General features: G+C 38.5%; 1 protein-coding gene across 1 annotated transcript in view; it reads right to left on the reverse strand.

The window, feature by feature from the left end:
- Positions 1–15,472, reverse strand: part of LOC111874583 — a gene marked incomplete at its 5' end in the record, with an annotated part of 144,065 nt that overhangs the window by 12,996 nt on the left and 115,597 nt on the right. The window lies entirely within an intron of this gene.

A 15,472-nucleotide genomic window follows, 5' to 3' on the forward strand; every position in this document is an offset into this window, starting at 1 on the left:
AGAGACAATCATGGACATCGGTTTGCATAGGACGAAGACGTGTGTGGCTGGGTAAAGATGTGGTTCCGTAGAGAGCCCACAAGCTTTGTCAGGGATGGGATTGACCGTCTTATCTCCCAGTGGGATAAATGAATTAACAGTTTTGGAGGTTAGTTTTGAGGTAAGAAATATTCTTTAATATGTTTTGGTTTCTGACCCGTTTTCATTTGACTGCCCCTCATATAAACTTGTGAACAGGACTCACCTGGTTCAAGATAAGCCCGAAAAGTTAGTTTCTTTTTAATATATTAGCGAATCTTGTTCCTATTATTAACTTGATATGCGTATGAAGAGGGAAAGAAGCAGCTAAAGTTGTACGAAATTAACCTAATGAAACTTGCAGGGAATACAAGGAATAAGCGATCATGACTCTGGTAGCTCATTCGATCAGCCCACCAAGCTTGTATATGTCTTTCCTTTGGACTTCGATCACTAAGAGGAAGTAGGCAAGTTACAGCTCCTTCCATTTAAAGAATATCTGGGAATTATCCAGCTCTGGGGTCCACAGGGCGAGTTTATGCAGGTGTTTTTATTCAGTTATTACGGGTATTGGTTTACTCCTTTCAAGGTTCTTCTTAGTATGGAGGGCAATATACCCGCTCTAATTTTAATCCTCTGCCCTTGCTGTGTTTATTTATATTTTCTTGTTCTTTCTTTCTTCTTCAGAGATTTTGATCCTCTGTGGATTATGGGTACATCCAACAAATTAATTACGGTTCATTGGAGTACCTATACTCCTCTTTTTTGAACTCGCTTAATTGGTTTGAACTTCATATTTTTAAGTTAGGCTCTGGTTTTAGAGATTCTGGCCAGAACATTATTCAAGGACATAAGTGCAAGGTGGCTGAATATGTTTTTCCATCTAAAATTTTGCCAATGGTCTCTCACTATCTTGTTGGTTCGTGTATCTGTTCTCTTGTTGCTGTTTGTTGGGTCGGGATACGAGGACTAGCTCAATTATTATTATTATTATTATTATTTTTTATTATTATTGGAGGGGGTGGGTTTCCCCATGCACCGCGACCAGTTGTTGATCTATTGTACGTTCCCGTGCTATCAGCCCCGTTGAGCCAACGAGGGCGGCCTTCGGTACCTTGATGCTTCCCGCATCTACCAGAGGCATTGGAAACTACTAGAGCGGGAAACTTGCCTAATTTTGCTCAGAGGTCTCCTAGAGACATGAGGTTCCCTGAATTTTTCTGCCCTTAAAAATTCCACGACCTCCGCCGGGTTTGAACCCGCGTACCTTGAGTCATGAGGTGAGAACGTTACCCCTAGACTACGGAGGCCGCCAGCTCAACTGGTAAGTCCAGGTTTTTACCTGAGGAAAGGAAAGGAGTTCGGTATACGGAAATTCATGTCAAATATAACTTGGGATAGGAAATGCCAAGAAAAATTATCGCTGTAAAAAAACTACGCTGGAAATGAGACAGAATAGTGAGAAGTGCCATACACAGCTTCAGCAGCAGCTCTGAGAGAGAAGATGCTGATTTCGACTGCGATGATTTATTTTCGGTATAAAATTAAAACTCAATATTCTGACAGAATTTGGGATACCCGTGAAACTAGTTATGCTGATTAAAATGTGTTTAAACGTAACGTATAGTAAAGCCCGTATAGGTAAATATTGTCTGATAAATTTCCTATCCAGAATGGTCTAAAACAAGGAGACGCTTTATCGCCACTCCTTTTCAACTTTGCTTTAGAATATGCCGTTAGGAAGGTCCACGGAAACCAGGTGGCACTGAAATTAAACTGGACACATCAGCTGTTGGTCTATGCCGATGATGTGAATCTACTGGGTGATAATGTAGATACCATAAAGAGAACCCGCACAAACTTTAACTGACGCGAGTTGGGAGGCTGGTCTAGAAGTGAACACAGAGAAAACTAAGTATATGTTACTGTCTCGTCACCAAACTGCAGGGCAAAATCAGGACATAAAGATAGGAAACAGGTGTTTTGAAAATGTGGTACAGTTAAGATAATTGGGAACAACGATAACAAATCAAAACCTGATTTAGAAGGAAATTAAGAGGAGATTGAACTCGGGCATACCATTCAGTCCAGAACCTTTTATCTTCTCGTCTGCTGTCCAGAAACATAAAAATTAGAATATATAAAACTATAATTTTGCCCGTGGTTCTGTATGGGTATGAAACTTGGCCTTTGACATTAAGGGAGGAACATAGACTGAGGGTTTTTGAGAAAAGGGTGTTGAGGAGAATATTTGGACCAAAGAGAGATGAAGTGACAGGAATTTGGAGGAAACTGCATAATGAGGAGCTTCGTAACTTGTACTCCTCTCCAAGTATAATTAGAATGATCAAGTCAAGGAGGATGAAATGGGCAGGGCACGTAGCACGAATGGGGGAGACGAGGAATGCGTGTAGGATATTGGTGGGAAAGGCAGAAGGAAAGAGACCACTGGGAAGGACAAGGCATAGGTGGGTGAACAATATTAAAATGGATCTTAGAGAGATAGGATGGGATTGTATGGATTGGATTGATCTGGCTCAGGATAGGAACCAGTGGAGGGCTCTTGTGAACACGGTAATGAACCTTCAGGTTCCATAAAATGCTGGCAAATTCTTGAGTAGCTGCAGAATTGGCGGCTCCTCAAGAAGGGCTCAGCTCCATGCGTAAGTAAGTAATAAAATTAAAATGTTGATAACAATAATATACAAATACAAAGAAACATGGCGAAAATGAATGATGTAATGCTTATATAAATTCAGTTTGTTTGTAGGGTGCCATTTGCAGAAGAAAGTGATTGGAAAACTGTAATGCTGGCAGGTAGCCAGTCTGGTGGTGGGTGAAGTAGAGGACGCTACCATCCGCCTTCAACACTCAGTCAGCCCTCAGTCATTCTGATATGAAAGCGTCGCATGATATTCATTTACTCACGAACGAGTGCGGTTGTACGCACAAATATAAAATCCGAAAATTGTGGGATGCGAATTGTTTTGCCCGTTGACGTCCCGACAGCCCTGATCTCAGTGACGTCAGCGACAGCATTCTGCTCTTAAAGCTCACCGTGATAAAGTGAATGTGACTTTATACAGACTCTTTCTACCAAAATGGCAGATTTAAATAGATTTTTTAAAAAGACACGTCAGCAAACTGCGACAACCATAAGCTACCACAATCGTAACCATGTGCCTATTGCCGCGGAAACACGGCTGAATCATATCCTTCAACTGACAGTGCAGAAAATAAAAAAATTAAGACCCACTTCCCTGAAAAATTAAACGTATTAAAATCTTGGGAATGTAGAATATTTAACGGCATGAAAAATAAATAGACTTAAAATAGAAGATAAAACAACAGATAGACATACTAATAAAGGGAAGACAGCTTGTTGGATTTGAGGTTTTCGTGGTGGTTACATGAAGAGTACACAGTCTTCCGGGTCGTTACGTCACGCAGTGTGGCGGCAGTCTGACGCTCTGGGGAAGCAGACTCAGCGTCCACTCTGCCTCTGCTGTTTAAATGCTTGGCTTACTCTTTGACCTTGAAGATGGAAGCCACATGTTCCTCCGAAACGTCGGGCTCTTTCCAAACTCCTCGGCGTTACAAACCAGAAGAACGTACTCTTGGAAAAGCGTTAGGATACAAGGAATTTAAGGGTCAGACAATTACGGCTCGCACTGTATCACTGTATGCGAATACGCCGTAATAGCGGGTTTGAATCCCACTAGGCACACAGATATGCAGGTCATGTTCTAAGACCTGGCCTTTTATTGCTTATGAGAGGTACGGCAAGAGGTAGCGGAACAAGGGTTGCAGCTGCGCTGGCTGACCTACTATCATGGCCCTGCTATAAGGCACACTCGCCTTGCATGCCTTAATTACTGGACTTGACCATTTTCACTGCATATTTCTGCTGAGAACGGCCAAGTCTCAATACGGACAGCATGTTCGCGTTATTCTCTGATGTTCCTTACCTACACAAACCTTGAAATTGGCTGGTGTGTTATTCAAGAGACCGTACGGGGTGTCAGAAAGACTCACCCTCCCTGAATTAATTCTGAATTGGTACAGGTCAGAGTGTCTAAACTGTGAAAGGAGAAAAACAACAGTGTCTAAATTACTCCCCCCCCCCCTTTGGCACTACAGCCCCAGTGGGCCTAGGCCTACCTCCATGAACTTCTCCGTTCACTTCGGTTTTTCTAGATCTTAAGACATTCGGTAGGGCTCCTTGGGCGCGTGATCAGCTCGTCGCTAGGCCTCTACCTGTACACAAACACAGAAAAACGCACACACACAAACTAAACATCTATACCCTGAGTGGGGTTCGAACCCACGATCCCGGTTTCCAAGCGAACGAAGACAGTACATGCCTTAGACCGCTCGGCTACCGTGACCGGCCTAAATTACTTTAACAGGTTGAAATTCTGACTTGAAAGAACATTGTGAATACCGAAGTGCAACTTATATAACCATTCTAAACGATGTGAAATTTGGGAACGAGATTGGAGGAATATGATGAAGCGATCCCAAGCTCGTACCAGGTGAGAGAAATCCGGTTAGATTTTCCCGTGAGTTTTAATAGATCTCAGCTCAGGCATTTTGGTTAGAATTGCATAATTAACAAAATTTTAAATACGTCGCCTCAATATCATAATGTACAGAGCCGGATACTAATATATTAATCAGAACTTCCAAAATTGTAATAATCTTCTTCCTGTGCACAATTTTGAAACATTTCTGAGCAATGGAAATCGGCCGCCTGCAGAAGCGAGCAATATACAGGTAATTTCCAGAAGACAGTTCTCCCCCGAACGAATTGCGCTAACTGAAGTCACTGAAGTTCCGCTAGAAAGTTCTATACTGTTCAGATCTCTTTAAAATAAAGGGACTTGAGCACAAAATGAGGTTGGCACAGAAATTGATTCAACAATTTTTTCTCATTCACTTTTTATTTTAAAAATCCTTCAAATTTGTCACATTTCTACCTGAATATCTGGTTACCTAAACCTATTCTTAATATGGTTTCCATCTACATTTATGGCTTTACGCCACTAGGATGCGACAGCCTTTGTACTTTTATTGTACCCCTCTGCACGTCTCTGTCGCAACCAGCTCCTTACCTCGGAGAAGACTTCCTCTACCGCGATTGAGGAAATTTAATTTTTCTTATGTAATATGTGGCCATTGATAGGATGACAAGGTGACGATTAACTGTGTATCATCTACGGACGGATCTATTGGGTCTCAATTTGACTACTCCGGCAAATATCTCTATGATATAACGAAGCTGCGACAATAATGAGTTACGCCATTTTATGTGAAGAATTAAATTGGATATTGGTGAAAAAAAATCCATATTGATGCTGAAATTGTAAACAGCAGTTTCTTTCGCCTTTTATTATTCTGAATCAAATACAATATGCAACGTAATAGTAAAACTTTTACTGTTTCTTTGCTTGCTAGATTAAGCATACGATAGCCTAAATATGGTTGTATTTCTAGGCCAAACCTTTTATTGATATCTATAAAGTGATTCAATGTTGGCAGGAATATATGAGATGCTCACAATTAAAACCATACCAACGGGCGATCTTCGGTTTCCGCTTACTAAAGTTTCATTGTGACAACGCCGTGTGTATAACTGTGTCAAGACAAAAAGTAGCTGCATATCCCCGAATGCAATGTGTTGTAAATCTGACAGTTATATCTTATAAGTATTCAACAAAAATAATCTATTTTGGCACAAAGAAAAATTATTATATGTTAATAAGTTTAAATTACACATATCGTTACAACAGCTATGTTGGCGCATGCGTATAATGTACTGAACTCGAGCAAAGTGGTTGTCTTGATTGACAGCCCTATTGTAATTACTATGTTAATTAAATACAGATTGTCATTCTATTTCATAATAAACAGGTAGCAGTCGAGTAAGTTAGAAACACACACACGTGCAACAGCATGAAAAAATTCATAAGAAAAGAATCCGGCTGAGGGAATTTCATTTTTATTTTACGGTTTATAATTGCAAAACTGGGTTTTAAATTGAGATAGTACTGGGCACATTTCCTCTTCACAAAGGAACGATCAGTTGTCTCAGTTACAATTTAAACTCCGATGAAAGCTATAAATACATCGAACGAAACACATGTAAGGAAATATTAGTAAGCAATACAGAGTTAGATGAATAATGAAACAAATTTAAAATGAACTGTGTTTCATCAACTTCCATTATACCTACCTGCAGATGCTTTCAGCTTTAATTTAATTTAACGTTCGAAACGTTAATCAAGAAGATGGGAAAGTAAGATCTACATATATGGCCAGAAGTATGAAGGAGTACTGAAATATCACATCCTGAAATAGACGTGGTCATCCCATGTGCGAACTTATTAATCAGCTGAATATCAGCTGCTGAAGAAACGATGATGAACTATTGAACTGTCATACTAAACACGAAGAACTTTTTCCAGTATTGTTTCTAAATGATTTTCCGCAATGTGGAAGTTGTTGAAACATCTGGTTTCTTAGAAAAATGGATCAGAATGATTTACTGTGAAGGACAGAAAATGTAGTTCGATAATAAACTTCACTGGCTGTTCAGAGTCAACTTTATCATCAGTATTGTAAAGCTGGCAGTGCAATGAACTTGCTTGGCTTTTTATTATATCTCAAAGATGGAAACGACATCCTTCTCCGAAACGTCGGGGTTTTTTCTCCGAACTACACGAAGTTACAATTCAGAAGACCATACAGCTCAAGAAACATGAGCAGCTATACAGGGATACAGTAATCTTCCGAGTCCTGTTTTACAATAATTCTCACTGAGGGTTGCACGACTTAATGCACACAATCCTTTCCTCAAGTCTTACTCTTCATCTAGTAATTCGGTTAGAAACAACAGAATAAATTTTGTTTCAAATGCTTATGGGTTAAGTATCTTCAGATTCCAAATTAATATGTTCTTTAGTTATGTAAAGTGTCCATTATGAATGACGGAATTACTATGCAAGGTGCTGTACACTGGGGCTGCGGAAAGGAGGAGCTATGCTCTCTATTAAGAAAACATCCCGGAATTTTTATAAAGGGAAAGGATACAGCACGAAAATCCCTGCTCAATACTGTCAGTTTTGGGGGCCTTTCATTAGCATAAAAAGTGACCTCTGAATATGAGATGAATCATATTCAAATGAGACCTTCTGAGAAATTAAGTGGAATATTTGACCCAAATCGAACATCAGCATTGAATGTAGCGCTGTCCATTATTTATTTTTTCTTCTTCCTTTTCGCTCCCACTTTGGAGCATAGAGCTGATTTCTGGGTTACATTAATAATTGTCAAAGACAGTAGGACTCCTTGGACGGGTGATCAGCCCGTCGCAAGGCCTATATCTAAACACAGAACAACACAAACATAGAATAAACTCACACAGCAAACATTCATGCTTTGTGTGGGATTCGAACCCACGATCCCGGTTTCCGAGCGAGCGAAGACAGCACATGCCTTAGACCGCGCGGCTACCGTGACCGGCCCGTTATTCATTAGAGCCCTATTATTTAATAAATTACAGAAGATATTTTGTGATAAATATTAAATTTAGAGTAAAATTACTTAAAATGAGATGATATGAAAGATTCATACGTAAATAGAAGAACAACATTAAAATTGATAGCAAAGAGTGAATATGATTTGAACTAAGAGTAGGGACAAATTGTGTAAGTTAGCGAACACGGCGATGAACCTTCGGATTTCATAGAAAAAGGGTTTCTTAATTAGCTGCTCAGCATCCAACAGATCAAGAAAAACCCCGCAGTGTGAAACTAGTTGGTGCTCTTAACAGTATCTGCGTAAGTCATTCTGCATTAACGAACCGTCGCTCTGTCCACCACAGTGAGATAAGAAACCTGCAAACAATGCATACACACACAAACACAGACACAGAGAGACGAGACCGCAAAATATCAGCTAACAGTGTATATGTGAGACTCCCATGCGTTAACATCCAATTAAGTAAATATCAATCAATTAGTTGTGCCTTTGGCTACCGAACTACGTTTGCATGGCATGTCAGTATTTTGGTTCCCTGTATCAGTTTGGAAGGCCTCCTACACATTGCTAATTGCATGTACCACGTTCTACAATGTTCAGTTACTGTTCACTTCTCAGAATTAACAACTACTTTCCTTCCCGATTCTTTTGCGAAGGAGATGCCAATTATTCTCTTAGAGAAAGATATCAATTTTTAGAGAAGTTTATTATTTAGATAAGCTTCGTGATTCAACGGGTTAAGTAATGTTTGCAGCTTCGTGTGTAGAATGTCATCTGTTTTCCATGTTACTCTTTTCTATTCTTTAAAAAATTACAACTTGAAGATATTATAAAGACCATGACTGCCTTTGTGACAGAAATATGGGCATCAAGTCCTCCAAAATGAATATTTTCTTGCAACACTATAATGTTAATTAACGAAAATTTGAATAAAAGATCCTGAATAATATAAGAAGATCAGTATCTCCACACGTATATTTTTATATTTTGAAGCATTTTTACATTTGAGAACAGATATGTAAAATACCGAACTTAGAAGCCCAATCTCTCGATGCATATGCCCCTGTGTTAAATAGGCACTCAAGTTCTCAAACGAATATGCTTTATGTATTAATGGATTGTGTTATATGTTTTCACCTGCCCGAGTCCACTGTTTTATCCAGCTCTACACGCGATGAAAGGGCGAGTTCCACTATTCCTCTGCTGCTACTGCTGTGAGTAAAACGGCGCCTACTTCAGTAGAGACGGTCAATTGAATAATACTGCCTCAGCCAGTTATACAGACAAGAGTGACTTACGCAAAGGATTTCAGAAAAAAAAAGAGAGTTTCGAAGATTACTGACTTTGAAATAAAAGCAATCGTATGCCATCATGTTCAGTGATCTTTCTTGCGTTCTTTGTTTGTAGTCAGGATAGACACCAATTTCAACCAGACGAAGCTAATATGTATCAGCATTTTAAGTGTATTATCTACAAAGTAATAAGAAGAAATATGTAAATCATAACGTAGATTTTAAGTTATATTAAATTCTACAAATTCTATAAGAAATACTTTTAAATATATAATTTATTTGCTGGAATCTACTTATGAAAATATATTATATCTCTATGAAGAACAGCAGCCGATGTTGCCAAATGCTGACCTCACTTTATATAGGTGAATACATTCATAAGCATGAAGTAGCTGAATGTCCATCTACATAGAAAATATTACATTTTCATATCATTACCAAGTTCATTAAGGAATTGTCGGAATTTATTAACCTAAACTGGTTATTAGCAAAACATTAACCAGCATAGAGGTTTGTGTGCATGGAACAGACTTTACGAGTAAGTAGTTATGCACTTTCCCTTTCTTCAGTTCAATAAGACTGGTGACGGTTAGGATTTGAGTTCGAAATACCGATATACGAAACTCCTGTAGCAACACAAAGTAATGCGCATCATATGCTAATAGTATTACATGCAGGGCCTAACTTACAGCTGTTGGGCCCCCACAGCAATCAAAATGTGGAGACCGCTATCATTAAAAAGGCATTTTATTTTTTCTTATGATAACTAAAATATAGTTTTCGTCATTTTAGAGAAGCAAATGTATCAATAAAATCTATGGGTTTTTTTTTTGTGTGGAGGCCCAGGGGCGACTGCCTCTGTCACTCCCGCTTATGCCCATTTATTCTGATGTCCTATGTAGGCAAATGTTTCTTTTTTTTTTATAAATGTAAAAGTATTAAGATCAAGAGAATGGATTTGTAAACTAAATTATTTTTGCATAGAAACAGAAATGTACGAAGCTGCCCGGAAACTCGGAAACCTAGAGGAAGAGAAGAAGCACCTTTACATCAGGCCACGAAGATGACACAACCTGTGAAAGTCTACTGATGACTCTAAGAGAACAAATTGTACCAGACACTTTTCATTACACACGAACTGTAGGAAAGCCAAACGCTGTAGGAGGCCTTACAACTGGGGTTCCGTGCTACTACACAGTTCACTGGGGTTCTCTATGCTTCTACAGGTCATGCAGTGTGTTGTGATGGAGGACGGTAGAAAGTCAAATCTTCAGTCCAAAAGAAAGTCTCTCCGTATTGTACATCTTTACATCTCCAACTCAGGACGGTTTCATTTCGTTGCAAAGAATTGAATGAAAATCAAATTCTATCCATTAAACATTACATTTTTAACATTCAGTTGCACCTATGAGATGTGCTAATTTTCCTTAAGATAGGTTAATTGTTTGTACTTGATCTATAAGGGGAGTGAATGAGTTAGAATGGAAATTATTTATTCTAGTTATTTAAACATGGATCTTACTTTTAAACCACAAGTTACCGGGACACTAATTATCAAATTGGGACGTGTTTATTTATTGTTAATAAAGCGTTAGAATTTACTGAAAGTGTCTATAGAACACAATGGGTTTCTGCAATAATGTCAACTGTGAATTTTGAGATAATATAGCATGAACAATGTAATGTTTTCGTTTGAAACGCATATCTGGTGTTGCAAAGCTATTCGTGAAATCATCCGAAGATGAGCAGAAGTGAAAAAAATAATGTAATTATTAAGAATTTTAGTCTATATATTGGATGATTTAAATTTTCGAAATGCACTCTATACTTGCATTTCACAATTTTAAACAGAAGACGATATGCCATAACTTAAATTAATGGCTGCCCGTATTTAATCCTGACATAAACAAAAATATTTGTATCCTTTTATGAAATGTTTCGTTGATTGGTTCCTAGATGCCACTGGTTCTATCCGCTAAAAATAGTGGAGCTTCAGAGTAAACTGTAACTACACTAGCGCATAAATCAATATCAAGTAATTACAAAGCAAACAATTTTCCATATCTGAACTGACAACTAAGGTATTAGTGTTAAGAATAACACAACTATGTACTACTGTATAACTGTGTTACTAAAAATTCAGCCAATCTCAGACCGTGCATGGATGTTTGAGTCAGTCAGGTTAATTGGCAGTAGTTTCATAAAACAAAAATATTTTTGTTGAAACCGTCTACCATCGCGCTCACACCCTGCAGCTCCGGCAACTTTCTGTGTTCCCTGATAACATGATCCATAGCACCCAGTTACATCCACCTTTTGTACTTCGCTGACAAAATTCTTCCATCGAAACCGCGGTTAGTGGCGTCTTGCTTGCGGAAGAGACAACAGTAATGCATACACGTTCTTTCCTTTACAATAAACTACATAATTATAATTATGTAGCATACGTTAATCACTTCAGTATACCAAGAATGAACGATAATTATGCTTTTATTTATACGGAATTTTCTTTTTGCAGAACTTCAAAGCATACAGGTATGTTTATATAAATACATACACAAATATATCAAATACAGTTATGGCCTCCTATTTCTTCAACTCCATCTACAGAAAGACCACAAGGCCTTTGAGAACATTTGTCAAGTCTTGTCTTTGCTTATGTCAGGATTCCATTTACAGTGAATAGATTGTAGAGCCCTTCCCAATCCACACACAATGTCAGTGAAGTCCAGAATTTGAAAATTCAACAAGAGACATACAGTGCAGTGTCCTCACACACGGAGGGAGAGTTGGGAGAAAAAATATCGCTTTAGAAAACAAAACGTAAGTTCTAACATATCCAAGAATTTGTGCTGCTGTGTTTTGTGTGTTATGTACGAGTACCTACGCTTTTGTTTGTCATCGCTTTCCACTTTCTTCCATTAGCTGCACAAGAAAAATCGGGACTATGGCGTACCGGAAGAATATTTGTTCTCGACAAACACAGCTTGTTTCCAATATACCGAACTGGTCGCAGTTTTGCTTGTACACGGAGAATGATGTACTAGGTGAATGCACTATCTGTGAGAAGAACGTCTAGCTTGTGCTTTATAATAGAGAGGTTCCGACTTCACATCACAGCCTCGAAACCGGCTATTGTTAAAGAGGGCACGGTCGTTCCTCTCCAGCCCTTCTCAATTTCCTGTTCATAAGCAGCAAGTTATTCGACACTATACAACCTGTGCAGTTCACAGATAATCATACAAGAAACTGATGCCCCTAATTACGCGCTTTAATTCTGTATTTATTATGTACTTACGTGCTGAATTGGAGGGCCGAGAGACCAATTACAAAGCCATCGAGGTTANAGGTGAGTATTAGCTTAACGCCCGGACTGCTTTACTTCCGGGGAAACAGCTACCCGTTACCCATTGAATAGGAGGCTGGGTGGGTTTCAGAGCTGGGATGATAATTATAATAATAATAATAATGAAGTAAGTAAATTAAATTTGTAGTTACGTGTCAAATGAACAGCTCAAGGCCCGATGATGATAATAGGAAATCAAAACCGGCCATAATGGCCGAACAGTATAAGGAGCGTGCTGATTTGACTGCTCAAACGCTGGAATCATGTTTGGGGTAGGGATCTAGTATGCCTTTCTATGTCGTTAAGTCTCGCCATAGCTCGATCTCCTGTTCAGTGAACTTTACATAATGCCTAAGAGGAGCCAATGTTTCGTGAGTTAATTCTAAACTGGAACAGGCCAAACAGCTGATTCCATGATAGCTTATTATAAAGGTAGCTGCAAAATACTATCTGCGGTTAATTAAGCCTTACGCCATGAAGACAAACGGGAGACAGGAGCAATGGTTCCACGCATTTTTAACCCTAGTAGCAGATGGAGGAGAGTCGTCAGGTTTACGTTCCCGCTGCTTTATCCTCGTACAAGTTATTCCTGATACCCATTATACCAGTATATGAGGATGAGTGGGCCTCGAAGACTGTCTGGATATAATAATAATATTATTAATATCATTATTATTATTATAATTCTGTAAATTTCAATTCAATTCCTCTATTTAAGTGTTTGCCAGCAACGAGTGGCCTATAACATAACAAAAGCTAGACTAAGACTACAGCTACGGTTATAATAATTCTATTCATATTTACGTGGCGAGTCAACAGCCACCAGGCCAATTACAGACACAGCACAGTGTAGTTACAGGTAATTACATTAAGGACAAACACAACATAAAGTCAAGGACAAATTAATAATAATAATAAATTATTTATTTGTATGCTAACTCAACAACCAAAATGCCAATTATAAAGTAAGCACGAATAAAAGAAAGAAAGAAAGAAAAGTAGACAACAGTAATAAAAATAATAGCACTATACTTCAAATTCAGTCACTAAACTGCAAATATATCTGATCCTCAGTAGAAAAGTCACGCATGAGCCTCATATACTTTTTACTGTAACTGGCCGTCCAATGAAACTAGTCTTGAGTAACGCGGTGACGTAGTTTGTTGTGGGACTATGCTATAAGCAGGAAGGTCGCGGGTTACATTCCCGATGAGGTAATTAAATTTTTTAATTGACCTAATCCTTCCAGCCGCACTATGGCCCTGGGGTCGGCTCAGCCTCTAATAGAAATGAGTACCAGAAATCTTCCTGGAGGTTAAAGGGCAGCCTGCGCGTAACTTCACCGCCATCTGTGAGCCGGTTGCCTGAAAAATGCGGGAGCCTCGATGTCCCACAACCTTATGGGTCTTCAAGGCCTGTTACAGGGATAGCTTTACCTTTATCTTTAATTACGTGTGTTGAAACAATTTTAAAGAATGGTTGTTTATTATGCAGACTAGAGCAGGAAATGTGTAATATGCTTCATAGAGCATTTCGGATATATGAGTATGAAGCGATGAAATTAACAGCATCCTGTGTTGTTTTAGGATTTTAAAATCTTACGAAATTTTGATGCTGAAATATAAGGCAACTAATTAAAAAATAGTTTCTTTAGGCACTTCGAATGCCTTGTTATATTTATATCACTATATAAGCATACACTTCTGAACCATCTTCCACCATACGTTAAAGAATTTGGCGTTATATGCATATTACAAATTTGAAAATAACATGAAATCTTCCCGTTCGATGACTGGCATACTTAATGGTTGTTGGACGTGCTCTCAACTGGGTGAAAGGAAAATTAATTTAATTTCTGTGGAATTTTAGGGATACTTCCAAGGAAGTGATATTTCGGCATTTGTACTGAAATATTTGCATTAATTTTGTAGGGAAAGTTTTTAGTGCGTAAAAAATAATATGCTAATGTAATACGAGTACAATGTTTTTGAATGAATGTTATGAATCTATAATTTTTATTGCAAAAAAATAAAATAAAACGTGAAATGTTAACACATGCAAGAACATATAGAAAATTACAGTTAAGTTCAAATAGAGTTTCTTTACCATGCATGCTGAATCTGCTCGTTAGTGACGTGTACTGAACCCACTAACGTTACTGCTTTGTGTAATATCACTATGGAGTACGGATAACATTTACAGTGTTCACAATAAGAGGAAAACTAGTAACGCCGTAGGTAGGCCGGTTACTTACTCGATCTAACCTCTCGCACCTTCCGCTAGCTCTAGTCAGTCAGTCCGGAAGAGTAAGGTGAAGTTGTTCTCATGTGTTCAGTTCAAGAGTTTATCTTTCTCTTTATAACCAATAATTCACACTGCTGACCGAAGAATATTAATTGTTGAAACATACTGTCAAGTATTTTGATGGTCGTGACTAATAATAACTGGTTTGGTTTGGATGATTGGATTTATTAACACCTTTTACAATCACTCGTAATCACAGTCAATTACAATAACTCACAGCAAATGCCTGTCTGAGACTCGCTCCATTCTGGTCTCTCTCTCTTCTCATTTGAACTACGACTGACTTCATTCTGATCTGAACGGCCTTTTATATAGCGTGTCGGTATCCAAGGAAATGTTTGTTGATCATTCGTATCCATGGAAACGTGTTCCGTAACGAGTTGGTTTCCAAGAATCTATCTCTACGGAAACGTGTTTTTCACTTGTTCCCTAGCTAATGGGTTTACACGTCACGATACATACGAAAGAAAACTTACATGAAGTATAGGGAAAAGTTCATACGCACATAACCTGATTCACCCGTAGTTACAAACAAGTTATCGCAAGAAAGGAGTGCTCATATGAGAAACCTGACATTGTGACTCGGTTACAGATCAGTCCTCTGAAGTCTTTAAGATGATTATTACAAGAGGCAGTGTGCCTGTAGGCTATACTACTAAGGCAGCTAAATTAATAAAGTTTCGTCCATATAGAGATGGAGTTGTGCATGAACTTAAGACTACTGATGCTCCACAAAGGATTCGGTTTTGTAACTAGATGCTAATAAATATGAGTGATGGACTCGTAGACCCTCAGCTGTTATCCATAACCGACGAAGCACGCTTTCACGTAAACGGTTATGTAAATTCTCGGAACGTATGCACCAGATCTCCTACAAGACATAAAGTTTGGGGCGTCGTGTGCTCTAAGTGCCAGGCGATTTGTCTGTCCAAAATTTTACCCCAAAACCGTGAACTCGGTCCGACAATTT

Source organism: Cryptotermes secundus, unplaced genomic scaffold, assembly GCF_002891405.2.
Source record: "Cryptotermes secundus unplaced genomic scaffold, Csec_1.0 scaffold1296, whole genome shotgun sequence".
Taxonomy (NCBI): Eukaryota; Metazoa; Arthropoda; class Insecta; order Blattodea; family Kalotermitidae; genus Cryptotermes; species Cryptotermes secundus.